At 38.8% G+C, this 27,234-nt stretch overlaps 1 protein-coding gene, 1 long non-coding RNA gene and 1 pseudogene across 6 annotated transcripts in view; 1 reads left to right on the plus strand and 2 right to left on the minus strand.

Annotated features, from left to right (window-relative positions):
- The window catches only part of CHRM3 (cholinergic receptor muscarinic 3), a 493,903-nt gene that overhangs the window by 461,207 nt on the left and 5,462 nt on the right, over positions 1 to 27,234 (minus strand). The window lies entirely within an intron of this gene.
- LOC144312055 (EP300-interacting inhibitor of differentiation 1-like) overlaps positions 1 to 27,234 on the minus strand; it is a 36,102-nt pseudogene that overhangs the window by 3,406 nt on the left and 5,462 nt on the right. The gene's annotated exons all lie outside the window — the stretch shown is intronic.
- Positions 128 to 12,784, plus strand: LOC144312038 (uncharacterized). The gene is made up of 3 exons (XR_013377462.1): positions 128 to 245; positions 4,404 to 4,812; positions 12,595 to 12,784. It is a non-coding gene; the product is annotated as an uncharacterized LOC144312038 (long non-coding RNA).

Genomic DNA, 27,234 nt, shown 5'->3' on the forward strand with positions numbered 1-27,234 from the left:
CGACCTTTATGGAGCATCAAAGTGTTTCCCTGCCCTTTGGTCTCATTGTGGATTTGGCCAATGGGAGGCCACAGTTCAGATCTTGGGAATAGACGGACGTCATAATATGTATCCCCCAAGCCTCTTTTCTTGCTAGGCTACTTCTGGCAGTGGCCAGGTTCCTGTGCTGAAGGCTACAAGTACTGTTAGGCAACTCTCTCCTATAACCACATCTACAGATTTCACTTCTGCTGGTCTACGTTCCGGTAAATGCTCCTTCTCTTTAGCTCTCCAGACCTAAGAGTAACAATGGCTCTTTGCTGTTGCTAGTCCCAGCATATTTTATCAACCCAGTTGGTTTCCTTCATCCTGCCCATAACCTCTATGAACCATCTTATCATCAAATTCCCCTGATTACCCCATTTGTCTATGACATGTTTCTTGCTGCAATCTTGACTAATACTCCATCTTAATCTCACTCAGCCTTGATTACCACCACAGGGCGGGATCCCTGGGTGGCGCAGCGGTGCAGCGGTTTAGCGCCTGCCTTTGGCCTGGGGCGTGATCCTGGAGACCCAGGATCGAATCCCACATCGGGCTCCCGGTGCATGGAGCCTGCTTCTCCCTCTGCCTGTGTCTCTGCCTCTCTCTCTCTCTCTGTGTGTGTGACTATCATAAATAAATAAAAATTAAAAAAAAAAATACCACCACAGGGCAATGACTTTAAATGACTATCACCCAATTTCTTTCCAATTTTCAAGTACATGTTTCAGAGTACCTTCTAGGTATTCTAAAATAATTTCAGATTAACACTGCACTGCTTAAGTTACACCCATCCCCTTCACTGACCTCTGCCTGCCCTACCCACATCTTCCTTAAACCCACTTCTCTGTAATTCTCATTTTGGAGATAGATAACCATCCATCTACCTGCATAATCTAGAAAACTGGCAATTACCATCCAGTCCTCATTCTCTCTGGCCTATTGTCAAGTACTTTCAGTTTTCCCTCCTACATAGTTCTTAAACCCATTTCCATCTGCATGGCTTCTACTTTAGTTCAGAGTCCATTCTCATTATATTGCACAAGCATCCTTACTGTCTCCCATTGACTAGGTTGTGATCAATTTGAGGATGAAGACAACTGCTTGCTATAGTCACCAGTAAGAGCATTTTGAATGAGTGACAGGATGAATAAGGTGCAAAGTGAAGATATGAATAACAGAATCTCACTTTTTCCCATGGGTCTTACAAATAGCTCCAAACCACTTCAACCTGTGTATATGCGCATGTGCACACACACATACACACTTGCTTATTGTAATCCACTAATCTTAGTTTTGTTTTATTTTTTGGTTTTTTTGGATTCAAAGCAGTAGTGTACTGGACAGTAACTAAAAACCCAGCTTTCTGAGGGAAAGACCAAAGCTCTGATTTGTAGCACTTGGCAGTTTCCGTGGTGAAAATACTGTCATTATTGCCAATTTCAAGCTACCAAAGCAACATCACTGAATAGGAGCGGGCGCACTGGGCTCTCCTGAGCCAGAAACAGCTGGTCCAGCATACCACTGAAAGCCCCATTTGTCACAAGGAAGGTCAGATTACCTAACCCATCAGAGATTTCTGAAAGAACACAGTTACAAGGAATGGAGCGTTTAAAGGTTCAACATGAAAAATAATACAAATTAATAATCATTTGCCAGGAAAATAATAAAAGTAATAAATAAAATTAGGGACATTGGCAGAATCTGATCATCATTTGGAGACAATTTAATTTCATTCTGTGGAACATTTCCCACCTTTGTTTTCTTCAATTTACTTTACCTTAGTTGAATAAGCATTTACCATGTGCCTATACTTTGTGGGTCTCTGTTCCAGTGGGAGGAACCAAATGTGAAAAAGAGGCTCTTTGCCCTTACTACTACTGACCAAGTGGAATGCCTTCTTGTTTGAGAGTTGTGACATTTCTGGAAGGCTGGGTGAGGGCTGCTATTTCTAACTAGGAAGGCCCACAAAGTGCTCTTGGAAGAACAGGTTAGAGTTGCACTTTAGTGAGAGAAATTACAACAAATGGAGAAACAGAGGAAAGGGAGATTGAGGTTAACAAGGGTACATGGTTTTGTGTTGACACATAGTAGGCACAGTCAGTACTGAGTGAATGAACGAGTAAGTAAATGACTCACTGTAAAAATGATTGAGTAAATGAAGTAAAGGTAAAGGCAGAGATGTGAAAGGTCATTTGATTTGAGTTTGATCTATTGCATCTAAGGTTACACCTTTCAGCACTCATCTCAGAATAAACCATTAAACCTTAATTCTTGTTATTCCTAAATCACTTATAGTGAGGTTACCAATCCTTCTTTGTCCCGTTATCCATCTACTCTGTCTCCATCATTAGCACTCACATCCAAGTCTCCAAGGGGCTGCAAACAACCTCCTTGACCCTCAACTGGAATCCACTCTGGCCCTGACTCCCTGCATCACCCACACTGCAGCCAGAGTCAGCTCTTTGAATTGCCAGAGTGAAAGTCTGATGATTTCTGCCACCCCTTCACTGCTCATGTTAAGATTAAAGATTTCTCAATGGTTTGGACTGTTCTACAAGAAAGTCACACGTCCTTAAGGTGGAACTATCTGATCTGGTCCCCACTGCCTTCTTCAGGCTAACACCCACTACTTTCTGCCCCCTACCTTCTTGCACTGGCTCCACAGCCTTCTTTCAAAACATCACATTGTGTCTGCAACCCTGTTCCTTGTGGTTAAGAATCCTCCTCCTGTCACCACATTGCACATAACACTCTGTGCTCTCTGACCAGGTCAAACACTGTCTTAGAGCTCCATGTACCTCGCATTTGTGGAATTTATCACAGCTACAAATGTGTACTTACTGTCATGACTGTTTGATTAATGCCAATTTCTCCCACTAGTCTGTATGTTCCAGAGGGAGAGGCTATATCTGTTTTTACTCAAGTGCTTGGCACCAAATTGCTACTTAATGGGTGTTTGTTGAATGAATGAATGAATGAATGAATGAAGTGACATGCTCATTTCAATCTCCACATCTTTAAAGATGGTTCCCATTCCTGAAGAGACTCTACCCTCCATGTCCTGCCATGAACACAAATCTAATATTTCTTCCCATGTCCAGCTCAAAATCCATTATTTAATTAAACAAATAGTCCTTTAGGGATTCTTATGTTCCAGGTCCTGTGTTATAAGGACTTGGACCATATAGTTATATAAAATCTTCTCAGCTCCCCGGAGAAATTACTGGTCTACCTAGAAGGATATACCACCAATTGCCATACTATGTGTAAGGAGCACTAACATAGGTATGGCGGAAATCTATGGACACACAGTAGAGAAACAGGTTAATAGTCTTTGGACATTCGATGTAGCTTCGCAAAGGAAGAGGCATTCGGCCTGCAGTTTTAAAGCTTTCTTCTTGATGCTTTTCTATTTCTTAGGGGGAAAAAATCAGAATAATACCTTTAATTTTTAAATCTACTAGTTATTGGGCTTCTACACTGTACCAGTCACTCTGAATGAGGCTTTTTATAAATTTACCAATTTAATCCTACTTCAAATATTTTCTGACTCTACATTTTAGTAACATCATTTTACAGTAACATTCCACTCAAGCATATATTGAATAATTGTTAAATAGTTTCACTGAATGTCTTAGCTTCCCAAAATATTGCTCAAAAACTGCGATCTGATATTGTCTTTCTTCTTCATTTCCACTGTCTTTATTCCTCCATGGTGCTGCCCTAGACACATGCTAAGTGGTTAATGGATACCTTTGGATAAATGGATTTCAGGTGGTCTTTGAGTATATGTGGTAAAGAGCTTCTATTCCAGTCAAAATGTTCCATAAACAAGTTATCATCATGAGAGTTTTAACTTCTTGATTGCATATGATTTTTAATGCAAAAATATGAAGATCAACATTGCACACCTGCTGTATATATTTTTTTGATGCATGTCCTAAAAATATCAAGAAACACTGAGGAAGAAACAAAGTGGAATTTCAATTTCCCAGAATTCCATAAGTACAAGTGTCCTGCAACTGACTCTAACATGCTTTAGCCCATTTTGCTCTGGCTACAGCTCTTTGAAATTGATAGTGCTAACTCTGTTTCACAGATAAGAAAACTAAAGATCAAACAAAACTTATGCAACTCGGTAGAGATCAAACCAAAGTAGCACCCACGTCCTCTGATCTTGGGGCCTATCCTCTCCTACCATACTTAAATTTTCTTAGTTGCAAATTTGTCCCATAATGACTTATTCTATGTGATCACTGCCTTCATGCGTTCCATGGGTTTTACTCCTGCCAAAGTATTTCATAACTTATCCTCATTACAAAATCTTTGCTTTCTCGATTGCTGAGACTATCTTTGTTTTTTTTTTAATTTTTTTCGAGGTTGTCTTTTAAAACTAAATCTGTGAAGTGTGGCATGATACAACTGCAATCCCCACTCTTCCAATGCTCATTCTGAAGGAAAAAAGGAATGCAGAAAACAGCAACAACAACAACAACCATAACAATGAAACGAAGCAAAAGATGACTTACTGACTTCCCAGGAGCTCCCTACATGCAGGCACCAAGGCAAAGTCACTTTCTCAAGATTTGCAGCATTGAAAACATTAACTCACTGAACACAGTGAAACTGAAAATTTCAACAAAGTCTGCAACAGGAAAAATGCAGTCTCTGCCCAAGTCCTGTAATTCTAAAGCTTCCTAATATCATTGAAATGGTCTTTTATCTTTGCATCAAATGCAAACATTTTGTAAAATATAAAAGAAAACTCCCTTTTTTCGACCATGATAGGTAAGTGACTTTTTTTACTTATTTATTGTCTCTTGGTTAAGGTGTCACCATAGCCTTCATTTTCCTGAATGTTATCCATGTCATAACTTAACAATGAAGACAAGTCAGCTACAGGGGATAATTGCATATACGTGCCTTACAATTATTGTATTATGTGCATTCTACAGTGTAATATAAATTATAACCTTCATTCTTCATGGGGTTAAAAAAATAATCACATTGGCTAGTCCAATAAAAAATCTGGCATCAGTATGGTGCGGTTTGGCAAAGAAAACCAGAGACTAAAACTAGCCTAATATAGATAAGTGGACAGATAAAGAGCACAGGAGAGGTGATGCAATCCACAGGGTAAATTCACATGGATGAGTGGAATTTCTCAATAAAAGGATAAGAGAATTGAATATTTCCTGAACTATGTTTTGGAGGTCAAATCAAGAATGACCAGTTAATATATTTGGAGAGCAAAGAAATTCTTTTTATAAATAGCAAGTCACACATACATAAATGTACGTAAAAACAATACATAAGTGCAATTTTTTAAAATTAACATTCCTGGGACACCTGGGTGGCTCAGTGCTTGAGCACCTGCCTTTGCTCAGGGCATGATCCTGAGTCCAGGGATCGAGTCCCACATCAAGCTCCCTGTGAGAAGCCTACTTCTCCCTCTGCCTATGTCTCTGCCTCTCTCTGTCTCTCTCATGAATAAATAAATACATAAAATCTTTAAAAAAAATTAAAATTAGGGGATCCCTGGGTGGCGCAGCGGTTTGGCGCCTGCCTTTGGCCTAGGGCGCGATCCTGGAGACCCAGGATCGAATCCCACGTCGGGCTCCCGGTGCATGGAGCCTGCTTCTCCCTCTGCCTGTGTCTCTGCCTCTCTCTCTCTCTCTCTCTCTGACTATCATAAATAAATAAAAAAAAAATTAAAAAAAAATTAAAATTAAAAAATAAAATAAAATTAACATTCCTTATGGGCATCTTAATGAGGAGTTTAATATTTAAAATATACTTAAGGGATGCCTGGGTGGCTCAGCAGTTAAGCATCTGCCTTCAGCTCAGGGAGTGATCCTGGAGTTCTAGGATCGAGTCCCACATCGGGCTCCCTGCATGGAGCCTGCTTCTCCCTCTGCCTATGTCTCTGCCTCTCTCTGTCTCTCTCATGAATAAATAAATAAAATCTTAAAAAAAAATAAAATATACTTAAATGTTAAGTATTTATTAATGAAACATTAACCTTATATAATCAAATGCAGATTCATAACACCCCCCCCCCCACCAAGTCACTTTAATAAAACGTCAGTGCCTCCCAAATAAAAGACTAAGAACACTGTGGTAGTGTGGAAGTCAAAAAATACTAATTGTCGCTAATGACATGATGTTTCCAAGAATTATTTTATTTATTTATTTTTTAATTAAGTAGGCTCTCTACCCAACATGGGGCTTGAACTCATGACCCTGAGGATCAAGAGTCACATGCTCTACTGACTAAGCCAGCTAGACACCTAGGAAGAATTCTTTTTAACAAGCATTCTAAACATACAGCATAATCTTGCCATTTTATGATAACCAGGATGTCTTATATAATAAACATTTGTTGAATTATTAAAGAAAGTTGGGGGATCCCTGGGTGGCGCAGTGGTTTGGCGCCTGCCTTTGGCCCAGGGCGCGATCCTGGAGACCCGGGATCGAATCCCACGTCCGGCTCCTGGGGCATGGAGCCTGCTTCTCCCTCTGCCTATGTCTCTGCCTCTCTCTCTGTGACTATCATACATAAATTTTAAAAATTAAAAAAAAAAAAAAAAGAAAGTTGGTACATCTTTTTAAAAAATCAATAAACTGGAATGTATTATTATTCGTTTCCTTTGAAAAGATCCAACTCTATCTGGAATCTTATACAAAGGTTTTATGAACTCTCTATAGACTCTTTTGTCATTTTTTCCCCTTTAAAAATGTGAATCCTTTTTAAAAGTAGACAAACTTGTAAGAAATTAGATGAAGTTATCAAATGGCCACTAGACTTATTGGTCATATATGAGAAAACAATCTGCATCATGGTGTTCTGCTGTTTTAATGTTTTAACATCACAGTAGGCTTATGAAAGTTTCATTTTCTTTCTTTCTAAAAAATAAGGCTAAAAAAAAAAATAAGGCTAAAAAATACATTTAAACTTTGGCCATTCACATAAAACTTACTAAGTAAAATAACTGGGGAAGCTAGCATAGTAGTCCCAGAGGATTTATACTGAAATTAATACTTATTTACCAGTCTTAAAAGATAGTGAGTACTTTTAATAATCTTACTCAGAGTGAGGAAAAACCTCTTTAAGATTTCTTATTATGAAACACATTTTTAGACTAAAATTTAAATGTTCCTTAAAGTGTGTCAATACTATTAAATTTACAAAAACTTAATATAAATCCAGCTCAGTGGCTTTCAACTCTGCTATAAATCAGGATCCCCTGTGAAACTTTAACCATCTATTGAATCAAAATCTCCCAGGTAGATTCAGAACACCTCAACTTCTTTAAAACTTCACAAGAACTTTGAGAGCTCCACTCAGGAGTCTTTCATTTCTTTCATTTGGCATCTGTTCCTGATGCCTACTACATTCCTGATGGTGACTATTATATAAGGTGCCAGGAAAGTAAGGATGCAGAAAACATTATGTCCCTCTCATCTTTAAGGAAGGGAAATAGTTGGTTACAATAAAGTGAGGGAAGTGTTGGACAGAGGTAAACACACAGTGTGCTTTGGAGCACCAAAGAACCCCTGAACCAAGAGGCTATGCGAGAGATCTCATGTCTCCAAAAACAAGAAGTCTTCATAGTCTCTTCCTCTGCCCACACACCTTGCTCCTCAAGGAGCCCGAGCCAGCAAAGGAATGATCCATTCTTACCCCATGTTAGAACTTGGACCATTGGATGAAGTATACAGTCTGATTACTAAATTGAGTTTGGTGTGTGACAGGGGAGCCAGAAAGTCCCTGGACTGTTTGTTTTCATACAGGAGCAGAAGAAAGCAAAGCCCTATTGAGATGACATGAAGAGGCAGTGGGAGAAAGATACAAATACAATTGCTTTCCACTCGCATCACACAAGTTAAGCTTGTTCCAGGTCCTCTGGATCAAGTGCTGTACAATAAGACCACGAAGAATGATGTAATCTAGAATGCAAGGATGAAGTTTTGTTTGTTTTATCTTTTTATACAGTGAACTGCTCCCCATTTGCATTCTGATGGTTTACGTGAACATTGTTAACATTTAATTTTATTAAATTTCGGGATATATGAATAATATGGACTGTAGATGCCTAAAGTCCAAAAGCTTTAATCATGTACAATCTGATCCTTTTAACTACCGTCCTTCAAAATAACAGGCAGATAAACTTAATAGTCTTATAAAAGTCTTCCCTTGTGAATTCCTAACATGAAATCTTAAATCCCAATTGTATGTGATGTTATAACTTAAATAAAAATCCAAATGTCAAGACAAATTCTATCTTCATGTGGTTAAAGAGACAAAAGGCATAACACTACCATCCTAATTCTTCCAAAAAAGTTAATGCAAAGGCTGGGTGGGAGCTCATGATACTCAAATTTGTTTGACCCTATAAGTACTTATAAGAATTCTCTTGAGAAAAAAAAAAAAAAAGAATTCTCTTGAGAGCTGGATATCTAAAGTCAAATCAAGTCAAATCCACAAATTCAATGAGGCAATACTATGGATTAAAACAAGAAGAAATAGATGTCTCTGCCTTCAAAAACATGACAAGTCAGAGAAACAGGTACCATATAAAGATTAGCAGTACAAGGACTCTTAGACTAGAGCGTGGCTGTGTCTTGTCTTTCACTTCCTTCCTGCTTTTATCCTAAGCTTCAGACAAACTGGGCGATGCATCCAACCTCTGCCCCAAATGCACCTACCACAAAACCCACCCTGCCTTTCTCTACAAACATCATTTCTGCTTCAGAAATCCCACAGATCCTTCAAGGTCTATTTCAAAGACACGTTCATGCTTAACACACACTGGATTTGCCCTTATCCTCCTATGAGCTCCCATCTCATTATAAAGAACAAAGTCACTGGGCAGCCCGGGTGGCTCAGCGGTTTAGCGCTGCCGTCAGCCCAGGGCCTGATCCTGGAGACCTGGGATCAAGTCCCACATCGGGCTCCCTGCATGGAGCCTGCTTCTCCCTCTGCCTGTCTCTCTCTCTCTCTCTCTCTCTCTCTCTCTCTCTCTCCCTCTCTGTCTCTCTCATGAATAAATAAATAAAATCTTTAAAAAAAAAAAAAAAAGAACAAAGTCACCAAGAATGGCATGCACCAATGTCCCATGAGGCAGCAGCAAGGAAACCAACCACCAAAGGACTAATTCTCAGGGGTGACATCTTCCTTCTCAGGCACCACACTTTGTCCGACTGTACTGCCAATATCACCATAATTTCTCCCTAAGAAATATCCAGGGCAGGCGGAAAAAACACATAGAAAACTTCAGCTCCTTCATCTAAAGCAAATGGATTTTGAAGAATGCTATTTTTAATAATTAAAACCTTTCAAGGTTTTCAATAAACTATAAAGATAACCATAAAAAAAACACACAAATGTTGGGTTACCTGGGTGGCTCAGCCAGTTAAGCATCTTTGTTTGGCTCAGGTCATGATCCCAGCGTTCTGGGATCTAGTTTGGCTTTAGCAGGGGTGGGCCTGCTCAGCAGAGAGTCTGCTTCTCCCTCTCCCTCTGTTCCTTCCCCCTGCTTATGCTCTCTCTCTCTCTCAAATAAAGTATTTTTTAAAAAACAGCAATGTCTCCCCAATATATCAAAGATTGATGGACTCAAAATCACAAATGCTTCTAAGACATAGGTTAAAATTCAAGTAATACAACACTTGGTGTACAATATCATGGACTACACACAAATACTGGTTCTTAATGTAAACACAAAATGTCTGTCCACTAGCTAGATTTTAACCACAAAAATCTTTTGTTTGCTCATGAAAATTTTTTAACATACTTAACAGAGATATATGTTAACATATTTGTTATATGTTAACATATTTAACATATTTAATAGAGATATACATATATATGTAAAATTATGAAAAAAGCAAAAATGAAAATTTAATTTTTAAATTTCATATACTGGTTTAAAACATAATTTATGAGTATTAAGGATAATAACCATACCACCATGAATTTATAATTTATTGTTCATTAGGAAGTCAACCTTTTGTCAGCTTCTATGGCAATACTCTGAAAAAGTAAGTATGGAGTAATCTCTTTTTCTTTTCTTTATTTTTTTAAAATATTTTATTTATTTATTCATGAGAGACACAGAGAGAGAGGCAGAGACACAGGCAGCAGGAGAAGCAGGCTCCTCACAGGAAGCAGGATGTGGGACTCGATTCCAGGACCCCAGGATCATGACCTGAGCTCAACGCTCAACCACTGAGCCACCCAAGTTCCCTTTTCTTTTCTTCACAGAACCAAATGGAACGAGCTTAAAGTTTACCCAGAAGTGCAGAACACTTGCTCTAAAATATACTAGACTATATTTTTTATTCTACCATGAAATCTATGAATTTCACATCTTAAAATTTTTTCCATTCACACATTTTTTCTTTTGAAAACAGCATGTGTGAGCAACACATATTCACAGCTGAAATTGTTTTCTTCGCATCTTAGAAAGATGATGAAAAGTTCACATGCATCTTCTTTCCCCAAATTCAGAAACAGATGGTAGGGTGATTGCAAATTCACCCAGTCAGTTCTGTTATTAAGCAGCCTCTAGATATCACAGGATTCTGGTATCGCAGACCTTTTTTTCATCCTACAGATGAACCACTGAATTCCCATAATATTACAAGTTTATCCTCTTGTTCCATACTCTTGCTCGATGAATTGAAAAAGCAATTTCAGCAACCACATTCCTTCCTACTGGTTCTCCTTCCTCCCTCTTCATCAACAATGGCGTGACCCAGCTCCTCATATTCCCCAATTACACATTCTCCTATCTAAAAAGAAGGCTAAAGCAGCTTATTAGCTGGCAGTACTGTGGGCTGCCAAAGAGTTTCCAAGGAAGAGGAGGAGGGATGCATACAAACCCTCCCAGAAAGTCTCCTTGCCTACCAATCCTGGAATGAGTCTGAGAGGTAAGGGCATACTCATTAAGCCTTATGCTTCTTTAATTTAAACTTTCCCCTCCTTGTCTTGACTTACAAACTAGAAATCCATGAAATCATTTTCGGAAAAGAAGGAAAATATCAATTGGTAGCAAAAAGAACACATAGTTCACAACTGCTACTGATACACTGATGCCTCATAGTCATTAGCACAGATGGATATATTTTCATTAGAAAGAAGATACAAATCCATTTCATTCTAGTTCCCATTCCTGATCATTTATCCTTCAAAACAAAAAGATTCAAAATGAAATGCCCATTAGAGATTCTACTCATCACCCCAGAGAACAATATTGTTCTAGAGAGAACACCTGTCTTTTATGTTTATTCCTCTGCTTTTCTACATAGGTCAACAGTAAGTTTCCACCTTGACAACAAATTGTCATTTGCTCGAATTTAAATTTCAAAGGAAAATGAATAATAGGATCAGATAAAAATTAGTCTACAAAACTAAACAATTTTTAACAAAAAACAACCTATGATCATTGAAGACACACGATCATATGAAGAATAGTCTTTATCGTTTTATTTCCTTAAGGTAGATTGTGAAATTCAGATCAAGCATGTTTTCCCCAGGATACTTAATTTTGTTCCTGAAGAGGCTTTTAATTCTCTCAAGACAGCTGATAATCAAAGAAGCTGAGCACAATGGCCTTCCCACTAGCACATATTCATGTCTGAAAAGTCTGCTCTTCTTCCCTTAATTTTTATCTGTTTGGAAAATCTAAACCACATACAGAAATTGAGGATTTCTATTTGTCATCTTTTATAGCAACAGTGCATTACTTACATGAGACTACTAAATTAGTTTCCAATTCTTTTCTATCAGTCTGTGAGATTCATTTTTTAGTCCAAAGACTGCAAATACCTTTATTTTTTAATAAGATTTTTTAAAAAGATTTATTTATTTATTTATTTATGATAGACACAGAGAGAGGGAGAGAGGCAGAGACACAGGCAGAGGGAGAAGCAGACTCCATCCTGAGTCTCCAGGATCAGGCAGGCCCTGGACCGAAGGCAGCGCTAAACTGCTGAGCCACCCAGGGATCCCTGCAAACACCTTTAAAACCAGAGTCAGACTCTCATTTGTTTGAAACCTGGTTTGGACAAATCATCAAATGTATGTGTGGCTTGTTATGCTCACTTATTAATCAGCAGATAACTACTTTGTAGTTCTGTTTTAAGGATAAATGAGGTATTACAAAGGAAATACTTACCACTGTTCTAACACAGGGCAAGCACACAGCATGTTTTGTAAACATTAATATTTATATTATCACCAGTGAATCATTCTGTATGAAAGTCATACTGGTTTCCTACACCTATCAGCATTTCCACTACTAGCCATTTGTTCTACAAGGACAGAAGCTCCCAAGAAACTGATCATAAAATACAATTTTCTACTCAATTCTACTCTATATACATATAGATTATGAGCACATATTTCTATAGAGCATATTCAATTTCTACTCTATACATTGAAATAATCCTCCTTGCTCTCAGCTGAATTGAATTTAGGAAAATTAAGCATATTAGCTATGCTAGTCCATTTTTCTGAAAAGTATGTTATCTCATTAAACTTTTTTTTTGTTGTTGTTGTTCCAGATTTTTTACTACCTGATTTGGAGCAAACATAAGCTAGAGGTTGGTGTTTGGTGAACGTCACACAGCACAGGCAACTTGGAAAGTGCATCCAAATAATATCAAACTGTTGTAAACAGTTGCCTTAGGGAGTTGCAACCTACATGAATATTAAAAAATTAGGTTTATTAAAATCTAAGTGAGGAGGGGGTGAACACCCTTTTAAAAAGATAAGCCACTTGTGTGATTCATTGTGGAATTATTCTTTTGATTTACGTCAAAGACAAGTATTCAGCTGTCACCAAAGCAAGTGTGTTCAATACAAAATTAGTTGTGAATAGAAAAGGAGCCAAGGATTAGATGGAACACAGAGCACAGCAGTGATGAGGCAGGCCAGTGCCCTAACATTCACTCAAACACATTTGGATTTTCAGCTGCAGAGACACCACCTGTTTGTAATGGCAAACGTGAGGATTGCTTACAAAATTACCACAGAAGCTTCACAAATGACAAGGTCCTAGGCAAGTCTGAACCTCAAATTCCTTTTGTCAAGAACCCTCCTTTCTTTTCAACAAACACTTCCCTGTCTTGGGTTTGCATTATTCGATATCATTAATATGATTTAAAACCACCAAAGCAAACATTTGCAATGGAAATAATCACAATAGAAAACAAGCTAATGTTTACTTCTTTATCTTAAAAAAGTATATGTCTATTTGTGTGTGTATCCTCTACACCCCAAAACCAGAGTAACTACAAAGTAACATCTAAATCCCCTTCATTTTGAGTCTTTTCCATTTAACGAATTAACTAAATAGCCTGTACAAGTGAGTTCTCTGTTTCGACATAGCCACTCATGCTTTGATGTTCTCCAGTTTCATTCAACACTAGAGTAGTTGATTAAAGTTCACAAGAGTGTAGAAGACTATTAAAAGACACTACCATTTGATTTAAATTCAGATTATGGTTCAGTTCCAACCTTCACAGAAAATGGGCTTGTCTTAGGAAGGCCAGAGTACAGGGAGGTATGGCCAACAGGTCAACCAGCACCTCTCTGCCAGACTGCAAAGAACCATCCTTCTCTCCTCCAAACGGTATCTGCTCTGATTGACCCTTGAAAGAAGCCTACAGTATGGTGGATCATTAATAGTAAGTGTGACAATTACAATTACATAACTCTGCAAGGCTCTTAACTTCTTCCACAGTGATCTCCCACTCTACTTATATCATCTCATAGAAACTTTGCAATGAGACAAGATAATAATAAAAAAGTAACAATAAAATAGGGTATGTAATAGCAATAATAACAAATAGTTACTGTGTTTTGGGGGTGCAAATTATGTGCAAGGTCTACTAAGTGCTTACACATATATTCATTTAATCTTCCTGATAATCAGAAGAGGCAAGTACAGTAAGTATCTTTCTCATACTACAGATAATAAAATTGAGGCACTTTGAAGAAAGGGACAATGCAGGGAGGAGTATAGTGAAGGAAAACCCTAAGAGTGCAGATAAATGTCAGGTCTAGAGAACCACCAGTTCTGGAAGACTCCTGGGCAGATGGAAGAAGGAAGGAAGGAAGGAAGGAAGGAAGGAAGGAAGGAAGGAAGGAAGGAAGGAAGGGAGGGAGGGAGGGAGGGAGGGAGAGAGGGAGGGAGGAAGGAAGGAAGGGAGGAAGGAAAAAGGAATGAGAGAGGAAGGGAGAACATGAGACAAGTATTAACTCTGAGAAAACTAAAACAAAAATATAAAAAGAGAAAATATCCTATGTTCACTAAATGGTTCAGCAGTGAGCAAAATCTACATCATCAAAACATGTTCATATTCAATACCGATATAACCAAAATTTTAATGTAATTCTCTCGGGAGTATAAGGAAAGAGATTTTCTATGGTAGGGAGTAAATTCTAAAAGCCAAAAAGCAAGACACAGCAGTCTACGCATGGTATTTAGAAACATGCTGTAAATAACAGAAAAAAAAAATAGCCAAAGAGTTGAAAATGACTGCCTCTCAAGAGCAGGAAGCCGGGAGGCTCGGGTGCTAAGGACTGCTGTAATTTTATCACAGCCTTGGGAACCAGGTGATTTTCTAAAAGACTGAGATATTACAAAAACTCCAAAACTCTTTGATGGCACAGGAATGGAACAACTATGTAAATCATGTAAAAAAAAAAAAAAAAAAACCACACAACAGTGGCTCTATCTAGGCTGTGCCTTATCTGCACTGTACTTGGGTGGTAAGAACAGGCAGACTTGCCAGGGAACACAGCAAGTTTAAGGACACCTGCAGCCGTGTAACTAGGAAAAAAACAGTAAGCAGCTGGAGATAAATGAAATCATGCTTGGGTTTTCTTATTTTGCCTTAGAAAAACATACTGATCTTCTTGACTGCTCAGAAACCCAGTATTAAGGAGCAAGAGTGGAAGAGATGTTTTACTGGAAATCCTTCTTTCTCAATAGCAGATGAGTCAACTCTATAACCAGTCCTGCAGGGTCAGAGGATTCCCACAGAGATGGTGGAGCAGGGATACTGATACTGAGGCTTACACGAGGGGATCACGTCAGGGTTAGAGCTTCCAGGGAATGATAAAGGGGACTAAAGACATAGAGAAGTGTGAGGAGCCACAGAGTCACTTCTGCACTGATACTGTCCTGGTTGATGGCTAAGGTAGACATTCTACGCAGACGATATTACCCCCTAAGCAGTAAAAATGGGTTCTTACAGGGCAAATAAGAGTGGCAGAGATTGCAAAGATTTCCAGCTTGCTGAATGGCCACATGTTATAAATAGATACACAGTATATGTATGCTATTAAATTCTCATGGGTTAGAAAGGAGGTTATAAAAACAAAACAAAACAAAACAAAACCCAACAACATTGAAAAGGCTTCTTAGGGGGATCATAATGAGGAACATCTAGATGAGAAACACTGAAATAAAAGAGAATAGGAGAAAAGAATGGTTGGAGAACTTTGGAATGGAAATTGGTAAAAACTGAGAAGGACCTTACATTCTGGGAGCACAAGAGCATTTTGTGGTTAAAAAACATATTTAAGGTAAAATATCAGCCACCTAATAACATACACCAAATCATTCTTTAAAATGTTAGAGCAGTAGATACCCTCAAATCAAAATGATCAATGAGTTTGTTTTAACCAAAGATACTCTCTATTCAGTGAATTTCTTTTTTTTTTTTAAGATTTATTTATTTATTTATGATAGACACACACACAAAGAGAGAGAGAGAGGCAGAGACACAGGAGGAGGGAGAAGCAGGCTCCATACCAGGAGCCCGACGTGGGACTCGATCCTGGGACTCCAGGATCACGCCCTGGGCCAAAGGCAGGCGCTAAACCACTGAGCCACCCAGGGATCCCCCAGTGAATTTCTTGATACCAATCCCAAGCATCTCATCGCCCTTTAGAGATCAGTTAAGTTAAGCTTGTAACAACCCCAAATTCTACTGGACAGTGGTTTTTATATGATCCCAATAAAATACCTACCTCACTTTCTAAATACCTGCTTTGAAGCCACACCTCCTGTACAAGCATTGTTTCCCACTTTGATTCACAGCCCAGACAAAAGTTTCCATTTACACATACAGTTTCAAGCCCTGAGAAATGGGAGAATTTCAGGCCCAACTGAGTTCCTGGCGCTGCTCAAACGATCCATACACTTAAGTGTGTGTCTGGGTCCGCAGGTTCCAGAGAAGCAGTGCCTCCAGTGAGTGTCTTCTATCCAGCCATCATCAGATCAAAATTTACAGGATTAGGACTGTTGGTCTCCTCATGATTATGCCCACAGATCAGCACCCTTCAAACCAGATTATAATAATATTTTTTAAGGCTACTTCTCAATAGCAAGAAAAAATAGTTGATCTGCTTAAGCCTCAAGCTCCTAGTCTGGAATCTCGTAATTCACTATAAATGATGCTATTAGTGATGACAGTATTTTTTTTAAATATTTTATTTATTTATTCATGAGAGACACACACAGAGAGAGGCAGAGACACAGGCAGAGGGAGAAGCAGGCTCCTCACAGAGAGCCCGAAGCGGGACTCGATCCCAGGATCCCGGGATCGCGCCCTGAGCCAAAGGCAGACCCTCACCCACTGAGCCACCTAGGAGTCCCAGTGATGACTTTAACATGGGTGTGTAGAAAGAAAAGGCCATGGTCGAAAGGACAATATGGGGTGGGTTTGTCAGATTTTGTTTCTGCAGTAAGAAACACAAAAGTGGCACTACTTATTTATTATTCAGTTAGTGTTTGTTGTGAGCCTACTGTGGGCCAGGCAGTGTTCTAGGAACTAGAGATTCAGAGATTAAAAAAAGGATCAAGTTCTTGGTCTCAGAGAGCTCATATTACAGTGATTATAAAGAGACAATAAATGAAGAGGTAAATATACATGATGTTGGGTGGTGGTATTTATGATGAGGAGAAAGATGGTAGAATGAGGAGATTGTGAATCATGGAAGAGAGTGCACGTCATTTCAGATGAGTTGGTCAGAGAATGCTGTGAGCAGGTGACCCTAGAGGAAGACCTAAAGGAAGTGAAGCAAGCTGTATAGATTTCCAGAGAGCGTTCCAGACAGATAGAATAGTACATGCAAAGTATCCGAGGTGGAATGTTCCAGGTTCAGACAGAAAAATAGCAGAGAGTCTCTGCACATAAGGTAATTTTTGCCTGACTAGCATGCCTTGCATCTCCTTCTATTTAAATCTTACTGGTCCTTTAAAGTATCTCTCAAGTGAAATTCTTGCAACTGAGAAGTTCCTGGAATCCTTCCAAAAAGATTTGGCTTCTCCACCCTTTGAGTCCCAAGAACAACTTGGCTCAGATAACTCTATATAACAAATTAACATTCTTGTAGATACAAACACATATCTAAGGACAAGACTTTGCCACAATTTTTTATAGACCCTTCTGAACTTAGTTGCCCTAAAACAATCCTGTCCAAGCTGCATAGGAAGTCAAAGACAGCATTTGTACTTGGTATGGGATTTAAAAAAATTTTAAGAGTAAGTACTACTTCTTTATAGGTTGGTCTGCTTTGGACTTGGAAAGCACACAGTCTTTTAAAAGACACACTTTATGTCATGATTCGGTTAGTTACTTCTGTGCTGAAAAAAGGATAAATAGATGGGATCTTCATTAGCAGGATTTGAGTCAGCTTTTCACTTTGTAATGGTGATGTTAATCTTGGTGTACACATATGATTTGGATAGAACTTCTGTTCATGTTTCATTTTCTCTGGATTCCTGTAACCAACAGTATATCAAATGAAGTAGTCAGGCTGGGTTTCTTGTATCTTTGTTTCTTCTGTCACCATAAAAAGAAAGAAACCTCTGTTTCTCACACATCTGGAGTAGTAGCACACTGCCTGGGTCCACCAGGTGTGTTCATCTAGGTCTCAGCTTGCCAAGTCTATTTTAACTTTTTTTCATGTATATAAAGGGAACACTGGTCAAAGTATGGTAGAAAATTTCTATTCTAGCTAATATATCTCATATCTTATAACAATTTAAATATTATAACATAAGATAAAATAATATCTTACATTGTAACTTCAGCAATATATGTGACTTTCAAAAAGGGTTGATTTTTTTAAAAGATTTATTTATTTATTTATTCATGATGGGGGAGGGGGCAGAGACACAGGCAGAGGGAGAAGCAGGCTCCATGCAGGGAGCCCCACGCGGGACTCGATCCCTGGACTCCAGGATCGCGCCCCGGGCCAAAGGCGGGCGCCAAACCACTGAGCCACCCAGGGATCCCCGGGTTTATTTTTTTTAAGATTTTATTTATTTATTCATGAGAGACACACAGAGAGAGAGGGAGAGACACAAGCAGAGGAAGAAGCAGGCTCCATGCAGGGAGCCTGTTGTGGGACTTGATCCTGGGTCTCCAGGATCACACCTAGGGCCGAAGGCAGTGCTAAAACACTGAGCCACCGGGCTGCCCTCAAAAAGGGTTTAAAAAATGGGTTGCTCTGTGTTTAAAAAGAAACAAGCACATTAAAAATGCCACATTAAAAATGAAGTGCCAAAACAAAACAAAACAAAACAAAAAATAAACTGAATGTCAGGGAGTAAAGACAGGTCATATTTAAAGCCTGAAATCTATGGAATGTAACAGCAACCCCTATCTCTACCTCCTGTGGAACTAACACTTTCTCATGTCAAGGGATTCATTTTGAACTTCATTTTAATTTTTCAAGACTTGACCCATTCAGTGGACACACAAGTGCAGATGCCTGCCATCTAGTGGCAAAAATCAGTATCAGCAGCCTTATTTTTATAGAAAACACTCAAAATTTTTTTTAGAAAAATTCAATCTAAGCTGTAAATTTAAAAGGTAGGAGAAAAGTAAAACCTAGGAAGGTCACACATCTAACTGGCCATGCTAGTCCAATACCCATATCTCTCTGATCTTGTCACCAAGCTAGGGCAGGCCTGTTTAGAACCCCTTGGGAATACTTTCAGAGCCTATAGATCTTCACAAAGATAGAAGTTCCGTGAAGGCAGCATCATGGCATGTTTATTCATCCCTTTATCTCTAGCACCTAGATCAGTGCCTGAAACAATTCAGGAAACTTAATAAATTTAATGAACTAGTGAATGGCTAGCAGAAGAATGGGAAACAGATCAGACTATGGGTTGCCTGCCACAGGAATTCCTAAAATTCTAAAGAATAGAGGTGATTGATAATTTTATTTAATTCTCTAAAAACTAATATAATATACTTTAAATTTGTAAAATACAATTAACTGCTTTATACATGCATTTTAAAACTTAATTCTAGATCTACACAGAATGCCCTTTAATGAGCAAAACTAATCTATGCCAATTTTTATGAATATTCATAATAACTGAATTATTATGCACATATGCAGCAGTTCTAGACTATTTTGTCTCACTTTCTTGACATTATGTTTTTCATATCAATAATATATGTCATATACTTACTTAGAAAGATAATCCCTAAATACAGCACTACACATATGCAAAAATATGGTCTGCTTATCATAGCTTCATAATATAATATGATCAAGAAACAAAGAAAAAAATTGTTGAGGACTGCCTATATTTGTGATAAGAACTTCTGTTTTAATACCACCTGCGAACACATATCCATGTTTTTTAAAAACACACACAAAAATATATTTAGATACGGTGTAGTACATTCAATGGAAAGAGTTTCATCTTATTTCTACACCTGAGATCTGTCCTTGCTCGCTTGTGTTTAAATTCCAATGGAAAAGAGCACTCCACCCTTCCTCAAAGCCTGAGAAACACCCTAAATTGAATATGACTCATCTTACCAGAGAGAACAGCCTAAGATAATGTCCCGGTTGCCAACTAGGCTACACAGAATCTACTTAGGAAAAAAAAAAAAAAAATGTTTCTCTTTCAATCTCTAGCTCTGTCTCTCTCTCACACACACTGTTATTCAATTAGTGAGTCTTAAAATTTAGCAAGCATAAGTATCATTTGAGATATTTATTTAAAAAGCAGCCTGACAGAACCTGACTCCATTCTGATTCAAAACTGACTAAAACCGGTCTGGTTTCAATCCCCAGGATTGTATTTTTAACCACCACCTCAGGTGATTCTCAATCTTGGGTTCTGTATGGCTATAGACACAGAACTATTTTATTTTTATTTTTTGTTACCAATCCTTTTTTATTGGGTACTCATTCTTTTTTTTTTTTTTTTTTTTTTAGATCCCATTTATTTAGTTAAGAGAATGAGAACATGAGCAGGAGAGGGGAGGGGCAGAGGCAGAGGCAGAGGGAAAAGCAGAACCCCCCCCCCCCACACACACACACACACCCCGAGCAGGGAGCCCAATGTGGGGCTCCATCCTAGGACCCCGGGATCATGACCTAAGCAGAGGGCAGACCCTTAACCAACTGAGCCACCCAGGTGCCCTGAAACATCAAAATTTCTAAATCTTTCCAGTAGTTACAAGAATCCCTCAAGAGAGTTGGCTACTTAAGATATCAACCAGTAATGACTACTTCAAGAGTATAATTGGCACTAGTTGACGAGAGGCACCATATTAGGAGGTTGCTATCTGAAAGAACCACACCTCTCAAAATGTTAGGGTCACCAGTGTAACCATTATAACTACACAGACAACCCTCCAAAGCAAGTGAAACTCTGAGTCTGACCTGGGATAATTCTATTGTGGTCTGTATGATACTCATCAAGAACTGCTGTTTATTAACATACAAACTATTTTGTCATTATGAAGATACACTGAAAACTGCTAAATCTCCTATTTAATTTTCCTCCCCAAAAGGAGTAGTAAGAGGGAATTCACTTAACCACAAATACATAATGTGAGTCTATTAGTTGCCAAGTGCTGTTTTTGGTCTTTGGGATATATCAGTGAAAAAAAAAAAAAAAACAAACCCATAAAAATCTCTGCCCATACAGGGACAGATTCTGTGAGTTTCTCATTCAGATTTTACAACATCAAGTTATTTTTTAAATTAATTTATTTATTTTTTATTGGAACACCAAGTTACTATAGATAGAAAAATAAATAATGGAGGCTCCCGATGAGATAAGATGCTGAAAACCTAAAGGAGAAGCCCCTTATTTACATAATTTAGTTCCAGTACAAACAAGTATGGCAAATGTTATAGCAGACAGGGGAATAATACAGCCAAGGGGCAAGAGGACTGGAAAGTGAGCCTCCAGTATCTGCAGGCTCACTCACAGTCAGAGCAGGGCCGGCATCTCAGGAGGCATGGGGGATTCTGGACAGAAACCCTGAGGTAAGAGCATGAAGGCCCATGCAAAAACCCTCCGGCAGCCCAAGGTGGCCGCAATGCCCCAGCAGAGGGAGAAAAGGACAGTGGAACTGAGTGAAACTGTAAATGACTTTGACCTCCTTACAGAATAGGGAAAAGCAGACTGAGAGCCGGGAGACACGTTCAGGAAATAAAGATGCAGAAGGTGGACTCTGAGACCCCAGGGTGACTGTGATACAATCAATTAATATAGGAAAAACAGGAGGAATATTTTGGGGACAGGTGATCGGTTCTAATGTCCAAATGGAACATTAGAAGTGCCCAGTTGATAGTATTCATGGAAATGTCCAGAAATGGATGTTCCACACTCAAGGGAAGAGAACTGGGTCTGCCATCACCAAAATCCAAATCGCAGCTGGGATCTCCAGGCGAATATGACTCCAGGCAAGAGATTCAGCACAGAAGAACACAGAAAGAACACAGAAATCCAGATGTGGGGTCCAAAGACCCAGGCTTATTAAGTCTCTGACCTTGGGTGAATCACTGAACGTCTTGGGATCTTGGTTTCCTCAAATATAAGACATAAGATGTAGAAACGTACTCCATATAATTTCACTAACTCTGACCACAAGAGTCTCATTCATTTCCAAGTTCTTAGCCGTTTATTGTCTTTCTACTTCCAGATTTTTTCTTCATAACACATGACCAGCTTCATGGACAACTGCAGATGCCCAAACATACTTCACCCCTCCCACCATCCAGGCAAATGATCTTCCAGAATTCTACCACAAAGACGATTTTTCAAAAATGAACAAATATGGTAGTAGTAGCAAACATGCATCTTTATTATGAGTTGTCTCTCCAAAATTCTTAGAGGAATTTTGATTTTTACTTCTATAAGAATTTTCTTTTCAACAAATGCCTTATATTATGTCTTCACTTACTGACATTCTAAGACATAATACATAGGACTTTTTTTTGGCACTTCTCCCTAAATTACATTTTTATTAAATATACAAAACAATTTTGTTAGATCTTTGTTAGAGATTTTTTGGTTCTTTTACCCTAAGCTTAGATTCATTCATGAAACAAAAAATAATATACATATATATATATGTATGTTAAATAAATATGTCCACATTCATAATTCAAAATGAATCATCTGCTCTTTACAGATCTAAAAGTACCAGAAAGTTTAAATTTCAATATAAAATTCAGCTAACTGAGAGTCCATGTCATCAAACATAATGACTGCAATCTGGCATCAAGCATGAGTGACCACTACATCTCCACCAACCCACCTACCAACATTAGCCTGAAGGTACAAGAATAGCCTGTGCCTATTGGGGCAGTATTATGTCTTACTCTGACAAATCTAAAGTGTCTAATCCCGGGGGCAAAGAAAGTGCTGAATAAAAACAAGCTTAACTGATCACAATTTCAAAGTAAACATATTTCTATTCTGCTGGGCCATTTTAAGTGGACTGATTTTTATGCAGTGAAATCAGTAGATATTTTGGAAAACATTGCAGATTTTAAAAATTAGGGAGGTAGATTTACATTTAAAGTCTGGTCACAAAAATATATTATTATCTCAGGTTTGTATAAAGTAAATGTGAGGATGTATACAGAAAAAATATCAGAGGACTGGGGTGCCTGGTTGGCTCAGTCAGTAGAGATGTGACTCTTGATCTTGCAGTCAGGCGTTCAAGCCCCACACTGGGTACAGAGCTTATTTTAAGAAGTATCAGAGGATTATGTACCAAATTTGTTAACCATAGGCACTGGGTCATGACAGACTTTTACTTTTCACATCATATATATTCTTGTAATGTTTGATTTTTAGTATAATCTCTATTACTTTCAGAACAATAAAGCAGCAAATATACTATATTTACACATTTTATAGCCTTTTGTTTTAAAGACTTTATTTATTCATGTCAGACACAGAGAGAGAGAGAGAGAGAGAGAAAGAGAGAGAGAGAGAGAGAGAGAGGCAGGGACACAAGGCAGAGGGAGAAGCAGGCTCCATGCAGGGAGCTCAATCCCAGGTCTCCAGGATCACACCCGGGGGCCGAAGGCGGTGCTAAACCGCTGAGCCACGGGGGCTGCCCTCTATTTATACATTTTATATTGTTGATGAGTATACTGAGCATTTACAGGAAGACTCCATATAGAGTCCTTTAGGGCAATCAAGGACAAATGAGACATGGCATCTTCAAGGACTTCACACTCCAGTATTTGAAATAATTTACACACACACACACACACACACACACGAGTAAATGTGACCAGTGATGGAACTGAGAATCTGATAAAGACTAAAAGATGAATTCATAGTAAGAAATGTCAGTTCAAGCAGTCCTTGACAAATTGCTAAAATCTGGGCCCATGAGGATGTGGAAGAAAGGGCATTCTAGGCAGCATAAAAACACATGAAAGTCATGAAAATGGCAGAGCGTATACAGAACAGCAAGTGCTAGGGGTAAAGTGAAAGGTGACCTTGAGACTTGGAATTGAATTTATTTTTTATTTTTATTTTTTTTTTGGAATTGAATTTAAAATGTAAATCCAAGCTACAGAACAAGTCAAATGCTAGTTGAATGCTGATATAACAGATTTAATTGTCATTCAATAATAATAGAAGAGGATATCAAAGCAGTTTTCTGAGGATACGAGAAAAAAATGGTCAGATTGGTCTTCAATAAAAGTGATCTGTATTAAAATAGACTAGAAGAAGAGGGCATAGTCAATGAAATCATCTGGGAAGCTCAGAGATTGTGGGAGAAAAGTGTATAGAAGGCATGACTTGCATTAGCATCCCCATCACCTGGGCTTGTAGAAATGTAGATTCTCAGGCCCCAGCCCAGACCTCCTGATCCAAAGTCTTTCTTTTACCAAGATCTCTATGTGATTTGAATGCACACTAAAGTTAGAAAAGCAATAAATCAAGGTGCTGGTAATAGGAAAGAAAAGAAGCCAAAAGGTTTGAACTCTTACTTGGTTGAATTATTACAATTTGGCATCTGACTAAATGTGGGAGGCAATGGAAGGGCATAAATCAAGATTACTCAGAAATGCTGAGCTGTAGGATGGTCAGGCTATTCATAGAAATAGGAAACCCCAGAGGAGCAGGATAAGGAGGAAACAGATGAAGGCTGTGCTGTCCAGCCAGCTCATGGAAATCCACCCTCCAGAAGCCAAGCCACGCTTAGAGACCATGATATGGGTGTGATCCATACTGAGGGCACTAGAAGCCATAAAATTAATACAATTATAAAAGGAGGAGGGGGTGAAAAGGCATGGACGTCAGCCAAGGAGAAATTTTTACAGAGCCTTGCACTACTTAAGAGACGGGTGGGGAGGCTAGGAGGAGGCAGAGAAGCCACAGGGGAGAAGAGCCAGGGAAGTATGATGCTTTGAAAATAAAGGGAGAGGAAAGGTGTTGCTAAGAAGTCACAGGGGACACCTACGGAAGGGTCACCTGCTTTGTGACTAAGAGGTCACAGATGACATTCAGCAGAGTGTTTTTTGTGAACCTGGTGAGAGCCAAAGATTAGGGTCACAGGGTAGTGAAATTAGGTGTGTGTATGTGTGGGGGGGATTGGGTTTGGATCTTAGGCACTCCGTGCAAGTGAAAAGATTAAGAATAAAGCTAAAAAATATTTAGGGGCCCCTGGGTGGCTCAGTGGGTGAAGCATCTGCCTTCGGCTCAGGTCACAATCGTAAGGTCCTGGAATCAAGCCCCGCATCAGGCTCCCTGCTCAGTGAGGAGTCTCCTTCTCCTTCTCCCTCTTCCCCTCCCTCCAATTTGTGCACATGTACTCTCTTTCTCAAATAAATAAATAAAATCTTAAAAAAAGAATAAAGGTAAAAATTTCAAAGGGGATAAAACACTAGGTTGAATTAACTTTAAACCGTTACACTTTAAGGATTTTCTTACGGAAGAAAGATCAGAAGCATTCTCTTCATAATTCTCAGAATTATTAGGAGGGTAAACAAGCACAGCTAAGAATTAGAATTTTGACTCGATATAAAGAGGATCTGCTTCTCACTGCTCTCTGGAAAGGGAAAAGGCCACCTTGCAAGCATTAATTTCTCAAAGCCTGCAGAACACACAATTCAATAAGGAATCACAAAGTAGAATGTTGCTCATCAATGACATCTGTAGTTGACCGGACGGTGGTCCCTCAAAATACATGTCCACATACTAGTTCTCAAAACCTGTAAATATTATCTTATATGGTAAGAGATGTGACGGTTAAGACTTCTGGAAGGAGGAGCTTATCCTGGATTTTCTGGGTGGGTCTTAAATGAAATCACATGTATCCTCATAAGACACGCACATAGAGAGGGGGACACACAAGAAAAAGAGGAGGCAGAGACTAGTGGCAGCATAAGTCAAGGAATATAACAGCCACCGGAAGCTGCAGGTGACAAGGAAGGGTTTTCCCCAAGAGTCTTCGGAGGAATTGTGCACCTGCCTGAACCTTGATTTCAGACTTCTGGCCTACAGAATTATGAGAGAATACATTTCTTTTGACTTAAGGCACATGGGAAATCAATACAGCACCTAACATCACCTTCCAACTATTAGATTTCTGGAGTTGCCCTCAACTCATGCAGATTATAAGCTCCTGGAAGGCACAGCCCTGGTTCACTCTCTTGTGAATCCAAAAAATGATGTCCTTGGTGCCTGGCACGTTACATGAACACTGAACACTGACAGGGGGAGTTACCACAGAGATCTACGCTCACATGTGAGTGGAAAGTAGAGATGGATACAAGACAGAGAGAAAGTAGATAAACAACAGATAGACAGAGAGACAGGCAGATGGACTGACAGACTCATTTTACTCAGGCAAGCAAATTAAAATGTACTTATACTCTCATGAATCTAACTTCACAAATCCTACCGGGGTTATCCTTGACGGTCACATTTACTCTTAAGGACAGTACAACCAAAATTTGGTGGAAGGACATATGCCTTGTGGTTGCTTAAATTTTCAGTTTCTCACAATTAAATGAATTAAAGGGTTGAAAATAATTTATCACAAGAAAAGCAGAATGATAGCTACAATCAAGGAAAGTTGAAAAAGGTTGCCTGGGGATTTGGGGCAAAGAAGAAAGAAAGGAAGACTCCATATGAAGGAATACTGTGTCAATTCCAGTTTTCCCAAATGTTTCCCTTCCCACAAGGTAATGTACATAGTACATGTTATTATCATGTGAGGACTCACAGGAAAACAAGACATGAGGATCTCCACACCCATTTTATGCATGAGAACTTCTTTCCAATGCAGACGACTTGAGAGATCTCCACATGAGATAAACTGTGCTTTTAGACTATTTTGAAGTAAAAAAAAATGGAAAATCACACCAAAAAATCACTGTGTTCAATAACACTTCTCGGTGAATACAAATAGATATAGACAGATATTTATCTAGATAGATACATACATAGTAGACACATAGAACCCAGGATTACTTGAAATTTATATGGATTCTTGGTTTCTGCCAAATACAACTGGATTGGGATCCACTGGAGTTAAGAGATGGCTAGATTAAACTCCAAATGGCTGTGGGCAAGAAGTGCTTAGTTGAACAGTAACTGGGTTTCCTCCTGACTGAGTCCCATGGGCAATTCCAACAAGGGAATCTGCTCCAAAGTGGTAAGTTTAAAAGAAGTGTTTGACAAAGGCTGTTGGTAGATCCCTCCTCCTAAAGCTCATTAGCAGGATATTCTGGTATGAGTTTAATTCCATGGCCATGGCTACCTGTGATAAATTGGAGACCTTAGCAGAAGAACACCTCACATAAATGCATGGTTCTCTGTAGTAGACATCTGGTAGCCCCAACCTCCCTGAAATGGGCTGGTAATATTTTACTTTGGCTTAATCTTA

The sequence above is a fragment of the Canis aureus genome, chromosome 4 (genome assembly GCF_053574225.1).
Source record: "Canis aureus isolate CA01 chromosome 4, VMU_Caureus_v.1.0, whole genome shotgun sequence".
NCBI classification, from domain to species: Eukaryota; Metazoa; Chordata; class Mammalia; order Carnivora; family Canidae; genus Canis; species Canis aureus.